We start from the raw sequence: 7,130 nt of genomic DNA, 5'->3' as shown, positions 1-7,130 counted from the left end.
AGAGAGAGATAGAGAGAGAGAGAGAGAGAGAGAGAGAGAGAGAGAGAGAGAGAGAGAGAGAGAGAGAGAGAGAGAGAGAGAGAGAGAGAGAGAGAGAGAGAGAGAGAGAAGAGAGAGATAGAAGAGAGAGAGAGAGAGATAGAGAGAGAGAGCGAGAGAGAGAGAGAGAGAGAGAGAGAGAGAGAGAGAGAGAGAATAGAGAGAGAGAGAGAGAGAGAGAGAGAGAGAGAGAGAGGAGAGAGAGAGAGAGAGAGAGAGAGAGAGAGAGAGAGAGAGAGAGAGAGAGAGAGAGAGAGAGAGAGAGAGAGAGAGAGAGAGAGAGAGAGAGAGAGAGAGAGAGAGAGAGAGAGAGAGAGAGAGAGAGAGAGAGAGAGAGAGAGAGAGAGAGAGAGAGAGAGAGAGAGAGAGAGAGAGAGAAGAGAGAGAGAGAGAGAGAGAGAGAGAGAGAGAGAGAGAGAGAGAGAGAGAGAGAGAGAGAGAGAGAGAGAGAGAGAGAGAGAGAGAGAGAGAGAGAGGAGAGGAGAGAGAGAGAGAGAGAGTCGGGGGTCGTTCGATCCCGTGCCCCATTCTGGGGCAGGTGTTCCGGTCTCCAGGCTGGTAAAGAGCGCGCTCCTCTTTCATCACGCCCATATGGCTTACGGGCCGGGTTCCGCACCGGTTATAACGTACCGGCACCGAGACTCAGTTGGCTGGACAGACCTCTGTGTCCGGGCGGCCGGTGAGCCCGGGCAGGAGCACGTAGACGCACTGGGTCAGGTCAAGGTCGCTGAGGACGGGTCCCGGACGACCGCACCGTCCTGCTTAAAACGTTGGGAAATGTCGCGCCGCCGCCGCCGAGTTTCGACACGCCGCGTGACAGCAGGGATCCATGGCGGTCTGCGGCGGACGCCCCTAATGCCAGGCAGTGACCGGCATTCGTAATTCGCCGAGCGTCGCTCCATGCCCCAGCGGCTGGTGCTGCTGACGGCTTCCCATCCTTCACGTGCGGTGGCCTCGGGCCCCACTCACCGCCATCAAAAGGGATCGATGAGACTGGGCGCACATCGTCACACGTCATCCAGCCGTGACATGCCATCGACAGTTCAGCGCGGGGAAGGAATCGGCGCGGGAACGACGTCGCACCGCCGAATAGCACGCTCGGAGGGCATGCCTGGCCTCCGGTCCCAAGGTGGTGTGGCCCCAGAGGCGGCGTCACTGCCGGACAGCACGCTCAGAGGGGCATGCCTGACCTCCCGTCCCTGATCGGTGGGGCCCCGGAGGCGCCGTCACCGCCGGACAGCACGCTCCGAGATGCTGGATGTGCCGTTTCCGGCGAGGAATCGGCTCCGCCCGCGTGACCGCGCAGGGAGCGTGACGGCACGGGCACGACACGACCCCGCTGGCGGCAGAGCGACGGGAGGGGCGCGGCGCGGCGCGACGGCCGCTGAGGCGTGGCGTTCAGCACACCGGACAGGCCGGCGTCGCCGACGTGCGGCCGCGGGCCGCAGGCGGGCTCGAGGGCGCTGCCTGCTGACGGGCGGCTCAAGATAAGGAAAGTTCCATTGCAAAAACTCTCAAATAACTAACGAGATCAGGATTCCATCACAACCTTGGCACTTCGAAAATGGTGAAGACATCCGCACTGCCGTCTGGTTTAGTTATTGTGAGAACTGGCACCAAAGAACATTAGGTGCCAGTTGAAAAGTAAATATTTGAAAGAAGATGGCAAAGCATGACGTGTGGGGAGAGTGCATGTCGCGGGCGGAGCCCCACCTCTGGTTGTTTTAAGCAGTATTTAAAGCTGTAACGTTTCAAAATTCCCCAAAGGCATCCACAGCCTGAAGGAAAAATAATAAATTCCACGTTGCGCAATCCAAATTCTTCAGACGTCCCGATAGTTGGGCCAATTCCTAACAGCAAGAAAGCGGAGACTGGGACTGTTGTGAGCAACATTAAATTGTGTTGGTATAAAATCTCATGAAAAGCGTCAGAATCAATTTCTTATTTGGCAGTAAACCTAAGCTGCCCTTGCAAGGACTTACGCATATCGAATATGAGACCATAATGAATGTATTTGCGGCAACAAATTTAAAGAAACCGACCTCATTTTACAGCTTGTTTGCGTAAAGCAAGAAAACCGTGAGAAAGAGGTTGGGTCGACAAAAAATGTAATGTTATTGTTCTGCGATAAACATATACTCCATGTGTGTATTTTAATCCCAAACAAATTACGACTAGCGTTTCTCAACGGATCCCCAGCCACAGTAAAGCCCAATTCTTTTTCAGCCTACATAAATCGACAGCAACTAAAACATTGTCATTCTTGCACTCTGTCCTCGGTTGAAGAAAACTGCCATATTGAAAGAAGCCAGCGCCGCGCCTTTGCCTCATAAAAGACCCCGGCTATCGTCAATTTTCCAACTTGTTGGTGTGAAGAGAACATTTCTGACCAAGTGCGGATACCAAATCAGCCAGGATTACACGCGGCAGCTGTCTATGTATTTAATGCGATAACTATTTTTCAGTAAGCGCATTAAATGAGAGCATTAAATAAAACTCGCCATCTTCGATTTCACCCAGCGAAAACTGGAAAACCACGGCGGATGGCGAGTTACGAAATGGCGTCGTCTCGGGTAACTGGAGCGAAAGTCGGGCGACGCAGGAGGCTGGCTTCACGGACCGGCCGGCTGCTGTCCGCCGGCACTGGGCGCCATCAATCTCGGCACGTGCCGCGCGTGACCGCGACGACGCTGACCAGGGATCCATCGGGATCATCCAGCTTCATCATCACCTGGCTGGGGACTGTGAACCAGCGCTCCGGCGGTTGTTGTTGTTTTGCTTTGCTCGCAAGCCTAGTTCACCGGCTGACACTGCGTTGACCTGCCATCACTGGTTGCAAACTGTGAACTCCTAGGAAGTGTGACGGCCGGGGCGGGCTGCTGAAGTTATTTTCCAAGCTCATTGTAGGTCCTCTCGGCCTGCAGGTTCACTACTGATCGCGAATACACGCGATATTCGGATGCAGCAGGGCCGGTCAGCGCCCAAGGGAGGGAGCGGACGAGGGGGTGGGGGGTGGGGGAGGAGGTGGGGGGGGGAGGGGGGGGGGGAGCGGGCCTCAGCCATCCCACAGCTCCGACATCGGCGAGACATTACAACACGCACCTAGCAGCCGCACTTCTGTACGTGCGTACCATACCATCCCACAAACACCATGTATGTGTACCACATTATGGGGGCACTGGGACCGGCAAAAGCCCGCTCCAGTGTCGCTGCTCTCCCACAGTACAGATTTCCACGTGCCCCGGTATGTGGAGGCCGAATAGCAAGTTCCATGCTGGTGACTGCACGGAATGGCAACATGTCGCCGGTGTGTATGAAGAACAGACGTCACGGCATCCCGACCGCTTTTGCCTTTAAATGCACGTCATCTGCTGCCAGACAGACGTCACGGCATCCCGACCGCTTTTGCCTATACCAATCGAGACGAATCTTAAACTGGGGAATGCCTCTTAAAAATATGCGTCCTCTATTGATCGTTGACCACGGTGTTCATATGAATGTGCATTTGGTGAGTACCACCTTATCAACGCAGTGAATTTAGTGATATTCATTCAACGCAGTGCCCTTGCGTACATGTGACTTGCCTCCAACAGATTTCATTTTCCCCACGCTTGATAGATAATCGTGGCATGTGCCTCTGAGTGGGTACAACTTTGGCAATGCCAGTTTGCGAGGTTGTTGTTTGAGAAGCACACACGCAGGCGCTGAAGCACGCATATCACTTTGATCGCTTCGTGCTCGAACTATGGGAGTTATGTTAGTACTATCGGGATGGCGTATCAAACCTACACTCAGGCGAGTTTCCAATGACCCAAACACCGCGAAGGAGCGCCAGCCGCCTTCAGTCTGACACACGGGGACAGTGAGGTCGTGACAGCGGCCCGTCTGCACAGCCGGCGCCGCCGTGCCTCCCACCTGTAGAGGCCGTAGCAGGCAAGACAGCAGAGCAGCAGCAGCAGCAGCAGGAGCTGGCGCTGCGGCGGGCAGCCGGCCAGCCGCCTCGTCCACCAGGCCATCGGTCGCGTGCGTCGCCGCCGCCCTGCCGGCCCGACAGACAGCGCGTGAGGGTGCCGCCCAGCTGGGCGCGTCAGCCGGCAGCCATCACTGGCGACGCTCACGGGTACGGCACTTGCTCTCAGCCTGCACGGGTCTATTGCGCTGTTCAGCGACAGATGCGCCGGCTGTGATCGTTGCTTTGGTATGCCATCTGGTAGGTGTAGATACCGTTGCCATCTCCTCTGCTGGCTGGAGTGACAGATGCCGCTGCCATCCCCTCTGCTGGCTGGAGCGACAGGTACCGCTGCCATCTCCTCTGCTGGCTGGAGTGACAGATGCCGCTGCCATCTCCTCTGCTGGTTGGAGCGACAGATGCCGTTACCATCTCCTCTGCTGGCTGGAGCGACAGATGCCGTTACCATCTCCTCTGCTGGCTGGAGCGACAGATGACGGTACCATCTCCTCTGCTGGCTGGAGCGACAGATGCCGTTACCATCTCCTCTGCTGGCTGGAGCGACAGATGCCGTTACCATCTCCTCTGCTGGCTGGAGCGACAGATGCCGTTACCATCTCCTCTGCTGGCTGGAGCGACAGATGCCGCTGCCATCTCCTCTGCTGGCTGGAGCGACAGATGCCGTTACCATCTCCTCTGCTGGCTGGAGCGACAGATAAAGCACAAGCACATCGGGAGCAAAATATTCCCACAGAGGTGCTGTAACTGGCATTGCCAGCGCCGACCAAGGTGGCACCCGGTGACTGCGCGCAACGATGCGAGGGCTCCTCTCGGATGTTTGCCAGCTCGTCAGCGCAGCGGTCCGCCACGCTCGCGGCCCACCCACCCGAACGACGCGTCCGCAGCAGTGACCGAGCGCGCCGCTCCACGGCCAGCTCTGCAGGAGGCGGGTGACTTCCGGGCGCCGCTCGTGCGCGCGGCTCCGCCGGTAACGGGAGCCGGCGGCGCGCAAGACGCCGGCGGAACAAATAACAACGCTCCGCTTGAGAGACAAGTGCCCAGGGCAAGTCGGCAATGCGGCATTACGGACAGAGATGGCAACGCGACATTACGGACAGATGGCAACGCGACATTACGGACAGAAATGGCAACGCGACATTACAGACAGAGCGCAACAGACGGCTGTGGTGGGACGGCGGCGGGGCGGACTGGCGGCTATGAAGCGGGGGTTTCGCGCCATTAGGTACAGGCTATGATGGTTGCGGGCAGCCGACGACGGTACGGAGTTACTGTTGAAAGGAAATATTTCACATTTGAAGATATTGAAGCAAGCATCACAGATGCGGAGACAAGTGCACTAAAAACTTTGGATATACTTCTATGCAGAAAAGACTGCTCTAGACAACACAATTTCCCTGTTCGGCAAATATGCTGCTCGATATGTCATTGTTTAATTACGTCATCGTACCTTGTACAACATTGATTGAGAGCCAATTGACGGCCGTTATGTCTGGAAGTCGTGCTCACAAACGCTAGATATGAATGACTCGACTATGATGTTTTTTGCCTTGATTGTCACAAGGCCTACGGGATGACAAGATTTGAATGACGTAAGTACGGCGTCATGAATACCAAGGTGACCTTGAAATACTCTCCCCGAAATAGTCTTGCCGTCTTCGCGGGCGTCTGGCTCAGAAACTAGAACAATTTAGGCCTCAAGAAGGGCGGGGCTCTGAAATGTACAGAATGCCCTTCAAGATGGCTATTTCAGCTCAAAACCCATACAAATGTAAAGCACTCCAATTGAATGCATGGGTTCTGTTCCGTTACCAACTCGCTGCCGCGATAAAACTCGAATAAAAGGTACCGTTCGGAAGCGTGGCGCGCAGCGTTTGCAACAGCGCCCAGTATGGCCACACCATGAAACGAAAAGAAACTCGTGAAATTATGAATAGCGGAGGCGGTTGCACGAAACGCTGTTGAGTCATTTAGTCAAGTGTCCCAGAATTCTGCTATAGTATCGCCGCACGGAAGGCATTTGATCGTGCAGTGGCAAATGGTGGCACGATTAGTTGCTGAGACGCATTCTGATATGCAGCGTTTCCTTTAAGTGGCTGAAAAGCCATCGGGAGTGCCGGACATAAGCTGCCACCGTTCAGCTTGTTCGTTGTCTCCTTGTTTAAATGATCCAATGCACAATATTTCTGACCTTTATCAGTTTGTTGAGTTGCTGATCAAAATCATCACAAAAAATTAACAAGATGAAGAAATGATACGGTCGGCGACCGAAGGACATTGACTCTTCGAAAAGGCTTCGGAACTTTATTGGCGGCTATGGGAACTAAAGTGACAGGAGGTTCAGCGCCAGCGGTCGGCAAATTCAAAATTGGTCGTTTTGGGGTTAACTGGTAAGAATGCATCCAAATGTTTATGATCCCAACTTAAACTCTTTTCTTGGCTATGGGCTCCCAAACTTGGAAAAATTTCCGATGTTCACGGATTTTTTTTAGTATGAAGGTGAACAGGTGAGTAAATCCAGAATGAAGCATCCCTTGTGCAATGTTTCTTATGCTAGCGCTACAGCTGCTGAAGTTACATGCAGCCCGGATGTCAAATTTCCACAGTCATGACTATTGGTAAAGCGTGCACTGTGTGTCCACTATTTTGGTTGCAGCAACAATACATCTTTTTGCATATAAAACGAATGGCTGAACCTCGACCAGCAAACGCAGCCGCCAAAAACATCGGCGTGTGGTCAGGCAGGATGCAGGTCGACCAGAACAGCGAAGGCTCGTCACTCACTTTAGCGCACGCAAGTCACCAGCACCGGCTGGGATTTCGTCTTGTCTTCCCGCTGTGGGCTCATTTTCTTCATTTACTGTCATTTTTTTTTCCAACAGAGAACGGAAGTGTCCACCGTCCAGCAACAGGTAGCCGGAGGGTGTTGCTACTTTGATTCACTGAGACTCACAGCGCTGCACGGCGGTGCTCACTAATCCGTGCAAAAATAATCTTCCAGGCCATGAGACTTCCTGGGAATAAATGAACACAGCCTTTCAAGGTACCGGTGTCATCCCGCAATAACATGGTAACTAGACCACCATCCACCCCATGTCAAAAACAGCAACCTCAAGCTGCGTGT

The sequence above is a fragment of the Pollicipes pollicipes genome, unplaced genomic scaffold (assembly GCF_011947565.3).
Source record: "Pollicipes pollicipes isolate AB1234 unplaced genomic scaffold, Ppol_2.1 Scaffold_4740;HRSCAF=5597_pilon_pilon_pilon, whole genome shotgun sequence".
In the NCBI taxonomy this organism is placed as follows: Eukaryota; Metazoa; Arthropoda; class Thecostraca; order Pollicipedomorpha; family Pollicipedidae; genus Pollicipes; species Pollicipes pollicipes.
Note: the sequence above shows the minus strand (reverse complement) of the source record.